Source organism: Vidua macroura, chromosome 18, assembly GCF_024509145.1.
Source record: "Vidua macroura isolate BioBank_ID:100142 chromosome 18, ASM2450914v1, whole genome shotgun sequence".
NCBI lineage: Eukaryota > Metazoa > Chordata > Aves > Passeriformes > Viduidae > Vidua > Vidua macroura.
Genome location: NC_071588.1, coordinates 13785672 through 13806887, shown reverse-complemented (window position 1 = coordinate 13806887; position 21216 = coordinate 13785672).

Here is a 21216-nt window from a genome sequence, read left to right as displayed (position 1 = left end):
ACAAAAAATCAATTTTCTATTGAGCAGATATTTTAAACCAATATTTGTCTGCTGTACAAGGGATCAGTCACACTTTGGGGAGGGAGGGCCATGCCATGATGCAGTGACTGTCAGAGATGCTTGGGCTGGTGACAGAAAACATCTGCCCTGCGGACCCTGGGCAGCACGGTGTGAGCTGGGACAGATCACTCTGGTTTTGTGTCCAGCCCTTTTCCTTTATGCTGGAGAGATGAGGTTAATATGGCTGATTCACCCAGGAGAGGTGCCCTGAGCAGGGTGGATGCTCTGGAACACCTTGGTTGGACTTGGTGACCTTAGAGGTCTTTTCCAGCCTCAAAGATGCTGTGATTCTGTGGCTAAGGAACAGCAGCACTGCCAGGTTCCAGTGAGTGCTGCCAGCTCAGTTGGGTAAGGTGCATCCCCTCTCCATCCCCTCTCCATGGGCAGCAGCAGGGCTCGGCCATCCCCTCCTGGAGCAGCAGGGTTTGCCTGCTATGGATATTCTCAGTTCAGCCAGAGAGAAAAGGAGAGATTTCTGCCAGGCTAAGCCTGGGAAAAAGTCCAAGAGGAATGTAAACCATTTATTATCTCTCTTTCTGTTCATATTGTTTATAGATATGTTCTACCACCGTGTGCTATTCATAGTGCACCAATGGTGTGGAATGTTTTACTCTAGGACCAATGGAATTGGTCTTCACAATGTGCTCTATAAAAGAGTGATGTATTTGAATAAAGATCATCATTCTTTGCCTTCTGAACTTGGAGTCATTTCCATTCCTGTCCCTGCCTCAACAGTGACAGCCTGCTGAGCCTGTTCCCTACATGCCTTGCTCCTCTGCAGGAAGGATGCAAGGGTTAAATGGACCCCACAGGAGACAGGAAATCACTCCTGTCCCAAGATCAGCTTGGGCAAAGGCATATCTGACCTGCAAGGCAGGAGGAGGAGCATAAGGAAGTCCCAAAAGGGCTGCAGCATTAACAGCCAGACATCCAGAGAAGCAGAATCTAAATTACCTGTGGATAAAACTTCCAGGAATGAAACTTCCCAGGACTGCATAGTCTGCTGCTGCTCAGGAAGCCTGAATTGGCTGAAAGGGAGCTGGACCCACTTGCAAGGGCTCTGTAGGCGGGGGAGAGCTGTTAATGAGCCTTTTCATGTCTGTTCTATCTGATCTAATTCTATTCTGTCACTTTGATTTTTCTTTCTGTGTAAGTTAATGCAGGTTATAAATAATACCTGTCTCTAGAACTGACTGATCTTCTTTGGGGAGCTCATCTGGGGAAAAAGGCAAGGCAGAGACACCTCAAAGCTGTGTCTAAATTGGGGTCCCATCACAACTGCACAGGGTGCATCACACACGGCCTGGCGCTGGTTTCCAGGCTGGGGAGAAGAAAGGGTTGAGAAGGGATTTACAAAGGCACAGGAAACCTGTGCAGGATGGGAGGGTAAAGGTCATTTTTCCTACTCTGTCTTTTAGAGCAGCCTGAGGTACAGCTTGGGCTATTTTTTCAGGCCTTGTGTGGGAGAAGGTTTCTAACACCATAAATATTTTCCAGTCTCTTGGACAAGGGCAGGATTTTGCTGAGGAAAAGCAGTCAATGAAATCGAAATGCAGAGGAGCTCTCAGAGATGGAGACACTGGTGGCAGGTGGAAAGCTGTAAAAACCTTTAGAAACCTCTGTCCAGCTGAAGCTGGTGCCCAGATGAGTCGGTTCCCTCTAACTGTGCCATTCTCCACCAAACTGAACTGTGCAATGGTGTGAGGAATCCATGGACCCTCGAACCCAGCACTGGGGCCAGCAGAGCTCTCAGGGCTGCGTGCCTGCAAGGTGCTGCTCCACCTCAACCATCTTCATTCCTGAACCTTGTCTCCCCTGTTACTTCTGATCTTTTCCTGCCCAGACTCTGCCCAATTTGGACACTGTGACAGCCGCAGGCTGAGCCAAAGCTTGAGGCTCCACCCCAGCCAAGCACACAGCACAGGCTGGGGGAGTGGGTGTGTGGGATCACACCCCATGGCCCCACTGAGCAAACTCTGAGAAGAAGCCTGAGGGTGAGGAAAAGAACTGAGAGGGAATCTTGCTCTGCAAAGTCTTACTCTGCGCACTTACTGCATGGCTGGGTTTTTGGTTGTGCAGAGGAAAGCTGGAGAGCATCTGTCCACATGTTCATGGGATTGCAGATCCATGGAATGAGTTGGGTGGGAAGAGACATTAAAGCTCATCCATTCCACCCCTGCCATGGGCAGGGACACCTCCCACTGTCCCAGGCTGCTCCCAGCCCCAGTGTCCAGCCTGGCCTTGGGCACTGCCAGGGATCCAGGGGCAGCCCCAGCTGCTCTGGGCACCCTGTGCCAGGGCCTGCCCACCCTCACAGGGAACAATTCCTTCTCCGTATCTAATCCAATTCTACCCTCCTTCAGCTGTTGTCTCCTTTTCTGCTCCCATTGGCAGTTAAGGAGCACACATCTTCTCTGTACTCTGCTCCTCCCATTGGCCATAAAAGTATTTTGCTGATCAACCATCTACTGCAAAGTCAGGGAAGAAGAGAGCTAGGCAGGGAATGAGGTGCCAGCCAGGGAAGTGCTGCTCTGCACCTTTGGCTCAACACAAACAGTGCTGGGGTTGGAAAGCAGGCACATCGGGGGTGCTCATGGGAGCCTCCTCCTGTGGGAGCTGGTGTGTGCCTGGACAGAGCTGTCTGAGTGCTGCTGGGGATGGAGGTAGTGCTAATTGAGAGCGTTAATCAGCTTATGGGGGGGTTCCCTGCAGGTTCCCTTCTGTTGGCCAAAGCAGGCTGTTGGAACGGAGTCAGCTGGATGTCGGAACTCAGGACATCCCTCTGGCTGCCCTGGCTGTCTTGAGACCCTGGCAGGGGGCTCAGAGACCTTGGCACGAAGTCAAAACCACCTGTGGCTTCAATTTTATCCTGTGGAAAAAACTGCCAACTTTGTGTGAGGAATTGCAAGCCACAAGGGTTTGAGTACTGTTATAGGTGAATTGACACAGGGTGAAAAATAGAATTTTGGGGTTTTAGAATGTGATTCAGGGGTACAAGATGGAGAGATTTGGGCGTGTCCTGACCTTCTTCTCCTTCTTCTTGCCTTCCACGTCTTGCTGTGATGGTGACACTTTTCTATTGGTTTAAGGTGGAGACACACTGTCCAACATAAATGATAGATATTGGCACAATATTGTAAATATGGTACACGAAATTTTGAGTATAAAATGCAAACACCACCTGAGACGACATGCAGAATTGCCATGGCCGACCTGCTAGACAGAACTCAGCAGGCCAGAGAAAGAGTGTTATAGGAAAAATAAACAACCTTGAGAAGCTGATCCAATGCATTCCAACTCCTTCTTTGTCTGCACGGGCTAGGAAACAAGGACTTTTACAATCTTGGGGTCATCCCGACACACAGAGACAGTGAGATCCTGAGAGAGGGACAGGCTGGGGTGGGCAGGAGCCCCCAGGGAGTGGTCTTGTACAGAGGATGCAGCCCAAAATCCAGAGTTTGTGCAGGGGGAGCAGCATATGGCTGGGATGCAAATGTTGGCAGAGGGTGTCAAAACAGGGCCCTGGTCTCACTGATGACAGGGCCAGGAGCACCCAGAGAAGGGGCAGATCCTGGATGGGTGACCCTGGAGAATTCCATCTGAGTGAAGGAACAGTTTGCTTCTCAAGCTGGAGGCCTCAGTGCCTGGGCACACCATGAGGGCCAGAGTTTGGAGTTTAACTGGACAAGATACACATTAAGTCCTTGATGTTTAATAATCTGCTAAATTAGCCTGTGGGTTTTCACAGAATGACAGAATAGTTATGGTTGGAAAAGCCCTCTAAGATCACCAAGTCCAATGTCAGCCCAGCACCACCACGGTGTTCACCACTGACCTGCGTCCCCAGGTGCCACATCCACGTGGCTTTTGAATGCTTCCAGGGATGGTGTCTCCCCACTGCCCTGGGGAGCCTGTGACTATACCTGCCAACCATTTCAGAGACTAAATCTTCTTTAATATACAATCTAGAGCTCCCCTGGTGCGACTTGAGGCCATTTCATCTTGTCCTGTCACTTGCCAGGGAGAAGGGATTGAGGCCCACCTCACCCCGAGCCATGCATGGGGTTAGCAGTCATGGGGACAGGACCACCCCCAGTGCTTGCTCGAGGTCCCAATCAGCTGGTGGAAAAATAAAACTAAGGCTGGGGATGTGGTTCCTGAAGAGCTAAAACTTCAATGAGAACAGCAGCTACAGCCCAGTGGTGTCACCTGAGCTCCTCGGGCCTGAGTCAAACCTGGAGGTGTGCAGGAGCCCTGGCAGTGGGGCAGGCACTGGTGGAGCAGAGCAGTCAGGCAGGGGATCACATCCCCTGAGGTCCCTCGGCAAGGAGCATGCACCCATGAGCTTGGGGCAGATTTAGGGTGTGTGATGGTGTGGGGGGGACATGGAGACAGCTCTGCCATGTCAGTGGGTCTCATCCTGTGAGCTGGCTCTGGCTTAGACCCCACTTCAAACCTATGGACTCAGGTATCCCATGAGGCTGTCCTCTGCCCTCCCAGCTCTGTTGCCTTTCTACAGGAAATGAAGTGAGCCAGTGGAACCTCTTGGAAAACTCACACAATGCCCTCGGTGCTCTGCCTTTGCCCTGAGCAGCTGAAGGAGCTCTGTGGTCTCTGCCTCCTGGCCGCGGCACTGAGGATGCTCCCCATGGCCTCGCTGTGCTGCTCTGTCCTTCCCTGCAGCTCCCTGGAATTACTTAGGGTTTATTTGCAGCTCCCCTGGCAGTGTTGGACGAGTGCTGTCTCTGCTGCCCTGGCACTCCTGAGCTCCCAAGGAGCTGCTGGCTGAGGACTTTGCTCCTTCTCTGCACTCACATCAGGCTGGGAAGCTTTAATTTGCTGCCCTGCAGTTCTTGCAGCCTCTCCCCTTCCCTGCTTGGTTATTTTTTCCTCCTCTTGGCTGTCTGCTGGGTTGGATGGGGTTTTTCCCAAACTGTCCTCACTTTTATTTACGGGGTAATTTGCATTTTATTATTTCCTGCACACACTTCAGAGCTTTCTCCTGCATTTATCTTTCCTCTCTGGGGTTTCTTGCTTCCTTCTGTTCATCATCCACAGGACTCTATCCTTGCAGCCCTGCTTCAGCTCATTTCTAAACACTTTTCTGTCTCCCTTCCTGTGTCTGAAGTCTGGACCACCTGGAGGCTCTCAGCAGGTGCCCTGATTTACTGCCTCAGACCTTTACACTATTTAAATCCACACACAGCAGCTGCTGCTATTCTTAGCTCTGACCTGTGCTCCTTTATCCAGCCCGACCACAAAAGTGGTTTGCGGCTGCATTTTATTTTTTTTCCTTTGTTTTTTTTTTGTTGTTTTTTTTTTTTTTTTTTTTTGTTTTTTTGTTTTTTTTTTTTTGTTTGTTTGTTTGTTTTTAATTTATACATTTTAAAAATTGTTTTTCCATGTGGATGAAAGAAGAACAGCTGTTCCCACTGGATTCCCACTCTGACCATGAAGAGAACCTGGCTCGAAGGATGCTCAAACACTTCTGGCTTTTTGGATTTGAAGCCTTTGACAGATTCTCCTTTCCACATTTTCCTAAAATCTGTAAAGCAAAAATGCTCTGCTCTGCTGCCTCCTGAGCGTGTGGGGAGTGTGTCTTCCCCAGCTCCTGCCTGTCAGAATTCCTGTTTCATCCCCTGAAGGGCAGCTTCACTGACCCTTCACTGAAGGGCAGCTCCCAGCTGGTTCTTCAGGCTGGCAGGAGAGAGCAGAGGATGAAGTGCCAGGGTGCCAGAGCTGCCTGCTGGGACCAGGCAACGTTTGGGACCCCTCAGCAGCCCCTGGTCTGCTCCCCTGCTGGAGAGGCAGAATTCTAACTCAGAAAGGAGCTTTTAAAGCAAACTTCCCATCACTGAAATTCCCCGCCTTGGAGAGGACTATGGACCACGGGATTCCTCTTGGGCAGCAGCAAAGTGGCAAATTTGGGAGCACGTTTCTCCTGCCCCAGCCCAAGGAGTAGCTTAGAGCTGGGCTCAGTTAAGCCCCTGTGACTCCTGTGCCTCTGGGTCTCCATCACCATCAACTCCACTCACTGCAGGGGAGGGAACAGCTCAGCCCCTTCCAGAGCCCCTCCAGAGCTGAAATCTGTGATAACAACAACAACAAAAACAATGACAATAATGGATTTAACACAAGACAGAAGGATATGGGTGACTTCCTACTGAGATTGAAATGTCTCACGTCCAGACTGGTCCATATTCTGTGTTTCAAAAAAAAGATCTTTTTTTTTTTTTTTGCTATAAATGCTTCTCATTGGAAAAATAATGTTTTTATCAGCATCTTTCCTCCCCCTCCCATTCTCCCCTCTCTCCCCATCCCTTCCCCCTCAGTTCCCAATACTATTTTACAATACCATCACAGAACATCCTGAGTTGGAAGGGACCCACAAGGACCATCCAGTCCAGCTCCTGGCCCAATATGAGCTCTTTTTTCAGCAGTAGGTTTAAACTGAAAATTCTGGTATACATTCAAGCGTGTAATTTTTATCTTTTAATATTCTTTCTTATTTGATTTTTATAACATTTTTTAATTAAGTCGTTAAACTTACGGGGTTTAATTCTTTTTCCTCACTTTACAGCCTCTTTCCTAATGACAGGACATTTCTTTTATCAGCCTTTTCCCAGATTGTCCATCTGCCTATTTCTCTGCTATTTACTTCTCACTCCCTCCTACTTTGACACCACTCCTCCAAAACCCCCCACCCTTTTCAAACTGTTTCACTGACTTCAAAGCATTTTGAGGTAGGACAGGATCGGAAAGTTCAGTTCTTGATTAAAAAGCTGCAGTGTGCACTCAATTATTGTTCCCTCCTTTGTCCTCAAGGCTGTGTTCCTGCATGGATAGGTTTGGGAAGGGTCGTGGCTGTGGAGGGATTTGGAAGCTCTGTCAGAGGAGAAATGTGAAGGGAACATGAGGAAGATCCAGTGAGATGCAGATAAGGAGGGATTAGAAGGATTTTTATCTATAAAAATAGATTTTATTTTTGATGTTTACTGAACAACTTTTTGCTTCCTGCCCTTTTATTTGTGCTGAAAAGAGAAGCAGGCAGGCCCTATATTGGTAATTTTTTTTTTCTCCTCCATGAAAGGATGTGGAAATGAGTCCTGAGCAAAATGATGGGGAGAAAAGTTTATTCCTTCTGTTTTAATTGGTCAGTGAAAGGCATTTAATTTGATTTTTCTTTCTAATCCAAAAATGTGCTATTTGTAACATTGATTGTTACATTGTTGTATCATTTGATACAATGATGAGCATAAAACCTTACAGATCCAGCAATTGTCCTAAATTCAATCCAAGTTTTAACAATCTTTCCATAGTACTATTAAAATTCCAGATATTAGTAATGCATTGATTCATTCCCATTAGAAGGAGCATTTGCATTATGCATTTTCTCCATTTCCCAGGTGAATAAGTAACCAACCCTTAGGAAAAAAAACCACTATTATTGAGTAATATATTCCACGGCCATAAAGGAGGCAAAAGAGACAAAAATGGGTTCTTTAAATGGCAAAAGGAATGAAATGAGAGCCAAAATAGTGCCCTGGCTGGATTTCCACTGCAGGAATGATTCTATCTCTTGATCCTGAAAGCCTCTTTCAAAGAAGAAAAAAACCCTCCACAAACAAACAAACACAAAGAAACAAAACCAAAACACAACCAAAAAGCCCCCAAACCAAACAAACAACCTCCCAAAAAAGCAAAAACAAAAAACCCCAAAACAACAAAAACACCAAAAAAAAAAAAAACAAAAAAAAACAAAAAAAAAAAAACAAAACCAAACCAACCAATCCAACCAACAGAAAAACCTCCCCAAAAAACCCAACCCCAAAACCTGTAGGGATTTGTTTTAGCTGTACATTATTCCCAATTCTCAGATACACCTCAGATTCAGGAAGATTTTGAATAAAGACACACCCATGGATACATCTTGATTGATTTCAATTCCATCCTACCCACTTATTTAATATATTTTCAGTCACAGGAGATTTTTTTTTTCCCCCAACGTGAAATTTTGACCAGTTCAGTCTTTAAAACCACTGGGGATTTTAGGGATTTGAGACAGAAAGAGTTTAAAAAATAAAGCTGTTGCTGCAGGCAGCTGGTGTGTGCTCTGGGTTTGGAAGGGGAGAGCAGGAGCCCTCTGGAGCAGGATCTACAGTTCAGGTGGGAGGGAGTGTCCACCCCTCCCAGGTGAGACAAAATGAAGGGGTTGAAGTGTTTTCCTCTGTAGTTAGCAGTGCAAAGCCTCTGCTCACAGGGCGATTTCTTGGCCCTGCTTGGGTGGGTGCAATGCACTGACCCCACACCAGGCCTGAGCTGCTCAGCCTCTCCCTTCCCTCCATCCACCCTGCTAGAACATGATGGGATGGGAAAGGGGAGCTTGGATCCACCCTGGGACTGGATCACCTCTCTCCTGCCCTCCCTGCCCCCAGCTGGCTCCTGGTCCTGCTGTTGGCCATGTCTGTGGCTGTCTTTTGTCACTGTGTCTGGGTGTGGCACTGCCACCACAGTGGTGGCCCTGGTGGGACTGGGGCATCCTGGAAGCAGAGAGGCCACGTGAAATGGGCAGATGAAGCACAGCCGTGATGCTGTGCTTCTAGTTGGACTTGATGACCTTGGAGGTCTTTTCCAACTTTAATAATTCTATTATTCTGTGAGATTGCATTTCCAGTTTCTCTTCAGAACCCCTGACTCCCCTGGAGGTTCCTCAGCTCCTGGCCAATTGTTTTGGGCTCGTCTGAAAACACCTCTACCGCCCCAAATCAGAGAATCACAGAATGTCCTGACCTGGAAGGGACCCCCAGGATGACCCAAGTCCCACTCCTGGTCCTGACCAGATCCCCCAACAATCCCACCCTGGGCATCCCTGGCAGCGCTGTCCAAAGGCTCCTGGAGCTCTGGCAGCCTCGGGGCCGTGCCCATTCCCTGGGGAGCCTGGGCAGTGCCAGCACCCTCTGGGGGAAGAACCTTTCCCTGATCTCCAGCCTGACCTGCCCTGGCCCAGCTCCAGCCATTCCCTGGGTGCTGTCCCTGTCCCAGGGAGAAGTGACACTGTGAGCTGCTGTGTGGCCAGGCTGGACCTGTGTTATCAGTTGTGTTATCAGTCAGCCTTGGCTGCTCTGAGCAGGCCAGGGCTGAGCTGTCCCTGCCTTTCCCACAGAGAAGAGCCAACAGTTCCTTTGGAGTTCCTTTCCTCAGCTGCAGGTTTTTGTGACACCTCCTGTCTCTGAGACCTCTCCCCTCCACCCCCAACGTGCCTGGCGCTCACTCAGGCAGAGGGGCTGGCAGAGGAGCCCGTGTGATCCCAGCAGTCTTTGTTCTACATGAACCCAGGCTAAAAATGAGTTTTGCTCAGTGCAAGCAAGTTCACATTCTTTCTAAGTTCTTTGATGATCAAATGTTTTCTTATTTTATGGAGTTTTATACTCCCTTCCCCAATGTCGTGGTTTGACACGGAAGTGAATTTTTTCCAGGAAATTGGGTCAAACCAATCAGTGGTCAGGTTTGGATATTGGCACCTGGAGTGACCACTGTAAGTATGGACACGCCTCTGAGAACACAGGGGGTTAAAAGCAAGAACTCCCAGGGGAACTGTCTCTTTGGTTCCGGTCGTCAGAGAGTGCAGACTCTCCCCTGCCCAGCCTCAGGCTGGGTGGGGGAGGGGAAGCCACGCGGCCTTGTCCAGGTAGGCCATGGGGCTGAAGGTCTGGAACTGAGCCAGCTCCTGTGGACGGAAGGGTGGAGAGAAGTAGAGATGCCTTTGCCCACCCCCCCAAGAGGGAAAGAGACAGAGAGCCTGGTGGCACCTAGAAATTTGCCAGCAGAAGAGAAAGAGAAGGGGGGGGATGTCCAGCGTGGGAGACAGAACACCAGACCGAGATATCAGCCGTCCAGGGAGTCTGTACTTTTAACCCTTGCCAGGAAATGAGGGCTTTGTAAAATATTACTCCTCCTTGATTTGTAGTGGAAGAGAGATAGTCCGGGACCTGAGATGTTAGAAGAAGAAATATTTAGGTGGGAAGAGATGATGAAGTAGCTTTTGGCTGGACTTTTCTTGTTAGCCATAGACTGAACCAAAATCTCCTGCAATAGAGACTGCATTTTAGGGGGATGCAGTGGTGACCCAGAGAGACCTGTTTCAGCTTCGAACAGCACAAGAATGGCGAGAAACGAAGAAAGCTGAAGAGAGAATGCTGATACCCTCTGTCTTCAGGAAGAAGATGAGTCCTGTTTTTGGACCCCTCTGCCCCAGGGGAAATGGGGGGAACTGTAGTCCCAGGATGAGAAGCTGAACTGTTGTATCTTTGGGTCCGTGGCAAAGCATCCTTAAAGGAACCCTATGAGCAGTCTGTCCATGCACAGTGGTGAGAGCACTGTGACATAGAATAGAGAGTGTCACACTGGCAGATTTTTTTTTCCAGGCAGTTGCCATGTGTAACAGGGAAACACAGGGTGGCAGCTGTGTTTCCTAAAGAGTCTGTAGTGCAAGAGAGACTTCTCTCTCCCTTAATAGTTTGAGTATGGATTACCTGAAAGGTAGTAATTTGATCAAGAATCCCGGGTGATGTTTCATGGCTGAGTATTTTTAGAAATTGAGAGGAGGAAGGGTGTTTTAAAAAGTCTTCATCCTAGATTTAGTTTATGTGTTTTCTGTATTAGTAGTAGTTTAATAAAGTTTTTTTTTCCTTTGTTATTAAACTTAGGCCTGCTCTGCTCTGTTCCCGATAACATCTCACAGCATTTATTTAGGGAAGGTGCATTTTCATGGGGACGCTGGCATTGCGCCAGTGTCCAACCGTGACACCCAAACAAAGGATTTCCTAATGGAATCAGCCAGGTTATTATTTCTGACAGCCTCTGCCATAACCCAACAGTGTTTGTTCCCAGTCTGGCTTCATAGATTTGACCAGACTTATTCTTGCACCAAGCAGGAGGAGCTCAGGATCCTTGGTGGCCAAATCTACCACAGAATCATAGAACCTCTCAGGCTGAAGCTACATTTGGAGGTGCTCTAGTGCAAGCCCTGCTCCAGTAGGTTGCCCTGAGCAGGTTACCCTGGGCCATGTCAGGTTTTGGATATCTACAAGCTGGAGAGTCCACAGCCTCTCTGGGCAACCCATGCCTGACCTTCTTCACAATGAAAAAAAAAAGTATTTTAATCAACTTAATGGACTTTTGCTGGACTCATTCCAATAAATCCATGTTTTTCTTGTTCTGGGGGTACAGAACTGTGCCCAGAACTCCAAATGTGGCCTCTGCAGTGCTCAGCAGAGAGAAGGACAACATCCCCATGGCTGTTGGCTTGCTCTGTCCAACAGAGCCCAAGGGCAGACTTTGCCCTCCAGCACTGCAAGGGTGCATGCGCAGCTCGTGGGGAGCCTGAGATCCTCCAGAGCTCCAGAGCCCTTCCCTGCACAGATGGATGGGTCTCAGGCTGTGCTGCTGCCTGGAGTTATTCCTCCCCAGGAACAGGGGTTTGCATCCCCCTTGAGATTCCTTCATGAGATTCCTCTCTGCTCAGTTCTCTAGGCTGCTGAGGGCCTTCGAATGGCCCACAAACATCAACCCCACCGTCTGCGGTGTCACCACTGCTCCCAGTTGGTGACATCCCAGACTGGCTGGCTGGTGGGGCACCCTGTCCCAGGCCATTAATGAAGTTATTAACTAGGATTGGCAACAGCAGTGACCAGGGTGCAGCTTAGTGATTTACCCTCAACAGGACCTTGTGCTGCTGACAGCAACACTCTGGGCCCTGTTCCTGAGCTGATGAGACACTGGTATAAATTTCATATTGCTTCTGAATCTGTCTCTTCTCACAGGGAACGGGAGGGCCTATTCCAAACTTCTCCTACTCCAAATTGCAGTAGGAGAGGTTTAGACTGGATATCAGGGAATTTTTTTTCACAGAAACAGTTGTAAAACATTGGCACGGGCTGCTCAGGGCAGAGGTGGAGTCCCCATCCCTGGAAGTGTTCAAAAAATGTGTGGATGTGGCACCTGGGGGCATGGATTAGTGGTGAATGTGGTGGTGCTGGGTTGATGTTGGACTTGATGAACTTAGAAGTATTTTCCAACCTTAACAACTCCATGATTCTATGATTTAAATGCTCATTTTTCATTCTGTTTCATATTTCATCCGCTTTCCAGTCATACTTCAGGAATTCTAGCCCATTAGTCTATTTTGTCTCTTTTATTTAAAACGAATGGAAAGGAGGTGTGACTAGTGACCAGTTAGAGCAGTGTGAGACAGCGGATCCAGCAGGATGAGCTGCACTCCTGCTCCTTTGGGCATGGATCACTGCTGGAGAGCAGTCCTGGGCTCTGCCACTCAGCAGCTCCTGCCAGGAGCCATCAGAGTTGGCAGCTGTTTGACACCGTGGGCATTTCCTGGTGCCTGGATAAGAATTTATGGGAATTTGACTGAGTGCAGGATGCAGCCTGGCATTAAAGCTCCCCAAAGAACGAGGTTAGCTGACAATTACTGCTCCGTAAGCGAGTCAATGAAAGATTCCCTTTCTGTCCAGAGAGACTAATTATAAAATGAAAGCCAAGAGGGAAAACAAACATTCAGGGCTGATAAAAAGGAAATTGTTTGGGGAAAAATAATCCACAATGCCTCAACATATAGGTTTCCTAATATTGGCTTGATAACTCTGATGTTTAATTTATTGGAGAGCAAGAGGGGCATCTCTCTTGTGGGTCTGACCTCTTCTTGCTCTTTTAAAAAGATGTTTCAAATACTGAAAGTTAATATTTCTTGGAGAAACATGATGTCTAATGAAAATCCATAGGTTTTTAGCCACATAATGCTGTGGGACAGGGAAGTGTATCAGTAATTATTCTGCTCTGTCTCATGTGCCTTTCTCTTCTATGAAAGGCATCCTTGAAAAAAGCTTTGCTTGAATTTCTCAAGGTCCTGCTTCCCCAGGCTTGGAGAATTTCACATTTCAGTTGGTTAGCACAATTTGCATAAAGTAAGAAGGCTTAAATTTGGGTCATTTGGTTTCACCAGATAATAGGTAGGACCTCTCAACACTTAACTGGAGAGTCCTGTGCATTTAATGTAAAGAGGAGCAGATATTTATCCTCACTGAGTGTTCCCAGCTGTTTCCTCCAATCTGTACCTTACAGATTGGTCCCCAGTGTGGATGACACAAAACCCCCAGGAATTTTCCTCCCAGAGCCATGGGTGCCTTCATGCATGACGAAGCATCGTCCAAAGGCCAAGGTGAGGTGCAGGAGGGACCTGTTCTGTTCCAGGTCCTGCCAAGGTCACCGGGGAGTAGGAGCAGCCCCTGTGCCCTTTTCCATGGGCTGGCACCCTGCAGGAGTGTTCCTCCCACACCCTTCCTCCTCCTGAGGAGGAGTCTTCCCTCCTCACCCACCTGAGCCAGTGCCAGCTGTTCTCCCCTGGGCCACGACTTCCCTACACTCCTGTCCATCTCAACAGCACAACTGATGTTTCTTTCTCTGTGTGATGCTTTCCTAAAGGCCAAGGGCCCCCTCCTGCTCTTACCTGCGTGTGGGAGATGAGTCACGGGGCTGTGGCTGGGCCCATGTGCTGTGTCTGACAGGAGGAGCAGAGCCCACTTACTCTGCAGCTTCACCATGCAGTTTCTCTGGGTTTGGTTTTTGTTTTGTTTTGGTTTGCTCATAGGTGCACAGCCATTTGCCCCTCTACTACAGAGCTGTCTGCCATCTGTCCTTGCAAAATAAAATAACTGTAAACTCCAAATGCTCTTGAGCTGCAGAGTTAACAGCTGAGATGTTCCTGAGCCTGCAGAACAGGAGGCAGCAGAGCCATCATCTGCTCCAGCAGCTTTCACTGAGGGTTTGTGTCTAAGCCAGGGTGTGTGGATACATTCAGCCAAGGCAGGGTTTAAAGAACGGGACAAGCAGAACTGCAGCTGTGCACAAGCCCTGCCTGGAGAGAGCTCTGCTGCCCTCAGGGGCTTCAGTGACAGGGAACTGCTGCAGGTACCCAGGAGCTGGTGCTCAGACAGAAAGCATCACCGAATCATGGAATTATTAACGTTGGAAAAGCCAGCCCAGACCATGGAGTCCCAGCTGTGCCTCATCCCCACCTTGCCACCAGCACAGAGCACAGAGTGTCCTGTCCAGGGACACCTCCAGGGATGGGGACTCCAAACCTCCCTGGGAAGCCCCTGCCAAGGCCTCAGCACTCTTTCCATGCAGAAATTCCTGCTGATGTCCACCCTGAGCCTCCCCTGGCCCAGCCTGAGGCCGTTCCCTCTCCTCCTGTCCCTGTTCCCTGGGAGCAGAGCCCGACCCCCCCGGCTGTCCCCTCCTGTCAGGAGTTGTGCAGAGCCACAAGGTGCCCCCTGAGCCTCCTTTTCTCCAGGCTGAGCCCCTTTCCAGCTGCCTCAGCCTCTCCTGGGGCTCCAGCCCCTTCCCAGCTCCGTTCCCTTCCCTGGACACGCTCCAGCCCCTCCAGGTCTCTCTGTCAGGAGGGTGCCAGAGCTGCCCCAGCACTGGAGGTGCCCCAGCAGTGCCAGCTCAGGGGACGGGCACTGCCCTGCTCCTGCTGCCACCCCAGTGCTGGCACAGCCCAGGTGCCCTTGGCCTCTTGGCCACCTGGGCACAGCTGGGCTCATGTCCAGCTGCTGTCAGCAGCTCCCCCAGGGCCTTTCCTTCTGGGCAGCTTTCTAGAAAGATGGATTTGAGGGTAGCAAACAAGTCTGTGTCCAAGTGCAGTGCTGGACTCTGCTTGGACAGTGCTGCAGGTGACCATGGCCATCCATCATGTGCAGAGCGGCTCTCTCTCGAGGGTTAAAGCCCCAGGGAAGGTCTTCTTCCTCCTGAGGTTTTCTCCTCCTTGTTGTCCTCAGCTGCCCCAGGACACAGCGCAGCCACCCCACAGGAGAGGCTGTGGCACAGCTGCTGACAGTGCTGGGAATGCTGCTGGGTGCAGCCTCCTGCACCCTCGGAATAGAGTGGGGGTGGCAGCTCAGGCTCAGCTGAAGAGGTGGCTAGAGAAAGAGGCAAATAACAATCCCCAGCAACCCAAAGGTGGAGGGAGAGAAGCTGGGCATGACCCAGTGGTCCTGCTGGGACCAGGCTGTGCTGCAGGAGAGCACCAGGGGAACCCCATGGTGTGGGACAGGTGTGGGTCACTGGAGCTGCTGCTGAGGCAGCTCTGAGCCCCTGGAATGTCAGCCACGAAGCTTCAAGGAAAATTCCCTTGACTCAACAGGCAAATCAGTTTCTTCCCATCATGTTTTCTCTCTGACTTTCCATTCACCATTCTCCCTTTGTGTTGTATCTTCAAATCAGCACAGAGAACACCCTCACAATGTGTGTGCCTTCATCCTGTGTGGCACAAGGGGTGCCATGGGGCTCCTGGCCCCGTTTTGAAGTGACTCTTGACTCTGCTCAGGGCAAACTCTGTAGGGAAAGCAGTCCATGAGGAGCTTCCCTGTGCAGAGACTTCTCATCTAGAAGTGTCAAAATGCTGAATTAAAACATGATAATTTACCAAAGAATTTTAATGAGAGGTAAAACAAGATAAACTCTTAAGGCAGAGAGAATTTGGATTATTCAGCCTGGATAAGAGAATGCTCCAAGGGGAGCCCCTTCCAGGGCCTAAAGGGGCTCAAGGAGAGCTGGAGAGGGACTGGGGACAAGGGATGGAGGGACAGGACACAGGGAATGGCTTCCCAGTGCCAGAGGGCAGGGATGGATGGGATATAGGGAGGGAATTGTTCCCTGGGAGGGTGGGCAGGCCCTGGCACAGGGTGCCCAGAGCAGCTGTGGCTGCCCCTGGATCCCTGGCAGTGCCCAAGGCCAGGTTGGACACTGGGTCTTGGAGCAGCCTGGGACAGTGGAAGGTGTCCCTTTTCATTGCTCAGCCACCCCTCAGGCTGGGAGTCTCCTCTGACTATTCACACAGGGCTGGGATTTTTTCCAGTTTTTCTTCATTTCCTGTTTGTGGGCAAGGGGCAACCAGCAGCAGCTCCTGTCCTGCTCCCCACACCCCTTGGGGTGGCAGGGGCTCTCTGTGCACCACACCATTTTTCAGAAATGAAAAACTGGCCCTAAAGTCCCTCAGCTGCCTGCAGGGGCTTGGAACACAGGTGAGAGCTCTGTGGGCCTGAAATGCTCAGGACAAATTCCTGTTTTAATTTCACTGCACCAAGGACTCCTTTTCGCTTCCTTTCACTCCCAAGGTTTTTAATAGCTCTGGCCTTGATCTCTTTACCAGCACATGAATGACAGCTGCAGGAGAACTATAACATTTTAACTGACATTTGTGTTTAGAAGCTCATGTATAATTAGAGACAAGTGAATCATCTGCACGAAATAATTAATGCAGGCCATGCTGCCTTTCTTTCTCTCTGTGAATTTTCCAGGAACAGGCTGCTGCAGCCTCAGACCCACTCTTCATTCAGAGCTGGGGTTTCCTCAGGCAGATTTCCCTCACTCTGCTGCTTCAGCAGCAGGCTGGGGCTGCTGTGCCACAGGGACGTGCTGCCACCCCCAGCCCTGGGCAGGGGAAGGGGCATGGATGGCATGGATGGGAACGGATGGGAACAGATGGGAATGGATGGGAATGGATGGAATGGAGGGAATGGATGGGAACGAATGGGAACGGATGGGAACGGATGGGAACAGAGGGGAATGGATGGAATGGATGGGAATGGATGGGAATGGATGGGAATAGATAGAATGGATGGGAATGGATGGGAATGGATGGGAATGGAGGAGAATGGATGGGAACGTATGGGAATGGATGGGAATGGATGGGAATGGATGGAATGGATGGGAACAGATGGGAATGGATGGAATGGATAGAATGGATGGGAATGGATGGGAATGGATGGGAATGGATGGAATGGATTGGAACAGATGGGAATGGATGGAATGGATGGAATGGATGGGAATGGATGGGAACGGATGGGAACGGATGGAATGAATGGAATGGATGGGAATGGATGGGAATGGATGGGAACGGATGGGAACGGATGGGAACGGATGGGAATGGATGGGAACGGATGGGAATGGATGGGAATGGATGGGAACAGATGGAAATGGATGGAATGGATGGGAATGGTTGGAATGGATGGAATAGATGGAATGGATGGGAATGGATGGCATGGATGGGAATGGATGGGAATGGATGGGAACGGATGGGAATGGATGGGAATGGATAGAATGGATGGGAATGGATGGCATGGATGGAAATGGATGGAAACAGGTGGGAATGGATGGGAACGGATGGGAATGGATGGAATGGATGGAATGGATGGAATGGATGGGAATGGATAGAATGGATGGGAATGGATGGGAACGGATGGGAATGGATGGGAATGGATGGGATGGATAGAATGGATGGGAACGGATGGGAATGGATAGAATGGATGGGAATGGATGGGAATGGATGGGAATGGATGGGAACGGATGGGAATGGATGGCATGGATGGGAACGGATGGGAATGGATGGGAACGGATGGGAACGGATGGGAATGGATAGAATGGATGGGAACGGATGGGAATGGATGGAATGGATGGAATGGATGGAATGGATGGAATGGGATGGGAATGGATGGAAAGGGATGGGAAGGGATGGGAGCAGATGGGACTGGGATGGGAATGGATGGGAATGGATGGGAATTCCATACCCGGGTGCAGGAACTGTGCTTTGAAAAGGCTGTGCTGAAGCAGAGAGTGGAGGGCTGGTGCTGAGAGCTGAGGGGTGGGCCAGCCTCTCTGGGCTGTGTGGCTTCAGACCTGCTTGGACCATGCAAAGCCCCTCTGAAATCGGAATCCTGGTGGCTGTTCCACCTCCTGCATTGCTGCTGACATGCATGATGTGCAGCCTCACAGCTCTGCTCACCACCATCTCCTCAAATGCTGCCTGGAGAAAAGGAGGCTCAGAGGGGACCTTCAAAACTCCCTGCCAGGAGGGGACAGCTGAGGGATTCAGGCTCCGCTCCCAGGGAATGGGGATAGGAGGAGAGGGAACAGCCTCAGACTGGGCCAGGAGAGGCTCAGGGTGGACATCAGCAGGATTTTCTGCATGGAAAGGGTGGTCAGGCCTTGGCACGGGCTTCCCAGGGAGTCTTGGAGTGCCCATCCCTGGAGGTGTCCAAGGGTCCAAGTGGATGTGGCACTTGGTTCTCTGGTTGAGTTGACCAGATATTCAGCCCCAGGCTGGATTCAATGGTCTAGGAGGCTTTTCCAGCTTTCTGAGTCTGTGATTTGTGCACTGGGATTTGGGGTCACCCTGGGGACCTTCACTAGCTGGATGGTGCTGCTGTGGGCCTTGCCTTGGCTGCAATGCCTGGGATGGACCACCCAAGATCCTGAAAGCTCTGAAGAACCAGGTGGTATAAGCAGCTCTGGTGTGGACCCACATTTCAGCCTGCAGCTCTGGTGAAATGAGGGGTGACCAGTCCCCGTGGAGAGATAGGAGCTGGTTCCTGAGCACCTCTATGGCCCAGGCCTGTGCCCTGCACCCAGAACAGAGCGGGGGCACAGAGCCAGCTTCTTGTACACTGCATTTCACAAAGAATTCCTCTTTCTTAACTAGACTTCAGCACTTTATATGTACATTTCTCTGCTCCCTAACATTTCAGTTTTAAGTCCTTTTTTTTTGCTGTTTTGCAGTGAAGTTTATTTCTTCACAAAAGCCTGATGCAAAGTCCAATGAAGCCAAATGTGCCCTGAGTAATTCTTATGTCTTTAACAATCTTAATACAGCTTTTTAACCAGGTCCTGTGGTTTTCATCTGGGACTATCTGTCAGCACTATAAGCAAGTGCTGACAATTCTTTCAATTTTTATAAACTTGCTATTAGTGGCCCAGACAAAGAACCCGCAGTTTGTGCAGAGCTGTGGAGCCTCCTCTAATCCAGTCTCTGTGCTCCACTTGCCTGGCAATCAGCCACAGCCTGAGATCTTGGGGGGGGGCGGGGGGGATGAACTTCATCTGCCAAAGAGCTGAAATGACAGAAAAGGACAGAAGCTGCAAAGCAATTACTAATTGATGTGGTTTTGATGGAAGTTCTCTTGTGTTGATCATCATTTGCTGCAATGAATGAGGCTCATAACACTGAGCATCGACACCCCTGCTCCGTCCCCATTGATCCCATGTACACAGCAGAGTTATTTACATCCCATCCCTGGAAATCGATGAGGAGATCAGATTGCACAGTCTGAGTCCAACTGTGGCACTTGTATTGAGACATGCAGCACACTGCCACCACCCCAGAGGGACCTACCCCGCTGTGGGATACACATTTGTCTGTGTGGGTATAAAATTAAAAGCAGTAGCTGCCACTCTGAAATCCTGGTCTACCAGCCAATGAGGGCTTCAATAAGATATTTTCTATTAAAATCTGCTGAAATACTTCTAAGTCCTTCTCCATCTTCTGTGCAAAGTTGCTGTAATTCATCCTATGGAGATTTTTATACTGCACCATATGCTTTCCAACCAGAGCTGTTTCACACAGTTAACAAAACCAGGCGATAAAATTAAAGCAAGGTCTTGCTATACTGTCCTGTTATGGTGCTTTGCCAGCTAACAGCCAAGCTTGGAATCAGCTGTGGGTGGGCTGGTGCACGCACCACCCAAATTCAGAACAGGCCTGTGACGAGCGGCCCTGCCAGGCTGGCACCACCCTGAGCTGTGGCACTGCCTGAGCCAAGCTCCTGACCAGCAACACCTGGGAAAAACCCCTGCCTGAGGATGGGAACTGTTATGGATATTGGCTGTGGGAGTAGACAGGTCCTGGCACAGGGTGCCCAGAGCAGCTGTGGCTGCCCCTGGATCCCTGGCAGTGTCCAAGGCCAGGTTGGACAGGGCTTGGAGCAGCCTGGGACAGTGGGAGGTGTCCCCACCCATGGCAGGGGGTGGCACTGGATGAACTTGGAGGTCTGGCATTGCATGAATACATTGCCTGGCACAGCCATGGTCCAACCTGCTGATCTCCCTTTTAGAAGGACAGTTGTCACTTCCTTGGTGCCTTTGGATTTTCTGTCCATTCCACCATTTACTGTGTCCTTCAGGAGCAGTGTGGGAGCAGCTCTTCCTCTTTCTTCTACCTCCCTGCCCACTGCCAATCTTCCCAAATTCCTCTTGATTCCAGTTCAGAAATTTGTTCTATGTAAATCTGGTTGGAAAGGGTCATCCCTGCAATGTCAACATCTTTCTGTGAAATTCTTTGCAAGGTTTCTAAAACAATCAAATTATTTCCTGGATAATTTCTCAAATTCTGATGAAGTACCCCCACTCCATATGTGGCTGGTTTGTGGATAATCAATTTTAAGGCTACAAGGGTCACATGTTGGCTTTCCGCAGAGATCCCTGATTTGCTGAGTCACTTGTTGCTCCTTTAGTGGGAGTTTTTTATCTTGGCAATGAAGGATGTCTGATGGTTTCCTAGTTGGGATGAGCCCACTTTTGTGCTGAGTTGCAAGTGGAGCAGTTTGGGGTCTTCAGAGTAAGTTTTAATTTGAATGAGAGAAGAAAGATGTGTTTGTGTCTTCTGCAAATGCCTCATTCTGTTAGAGCACCTCACTCCAGGACAGCCCTGGCTAGGATTTTTTCACTTTTGTAATTGGTTTGATTACCCAATGAAACTGCTGAGTGTAATTCTGCATTTTTGTATTGTACAATTCTCTAAAAGTCCTCTGTAAATACCATCAGTTAAAAGAAAGACAGATATTGGATTTGGTATCTTCTTGCCTGTGTGTCTGCCTGTCCATTCATCCATCTGTCATCCATCCGTCCATGCATCCATCCATCCATCCATCCATCCATCCATCCATCCTCCATCCATCTGTCATCCATCCATCCATCTGTCATCCATCCATCTTCCATCCATCCATCCATCCATCCATCCATCCATCCATCATCCATCCCTTCATCCATCCATTCATCCATCCATCCATCCATCCATCCATCCATCCATCCATCCATCCATCATCCATCCCTTCATCCATCTCTTCATCCATCCATTCATCCATCCATCCATCCATCCATCCATCCATCCATCCATCCATCCATCATCCATCCATCCATCCATCCATCCATCCATCCATCCATCCATCCATCATCCATCCATTCATCCATCCATCATCCATCCATTCATCCATCCATCCATCCACCCATCATCCATGCATCCATCCATCA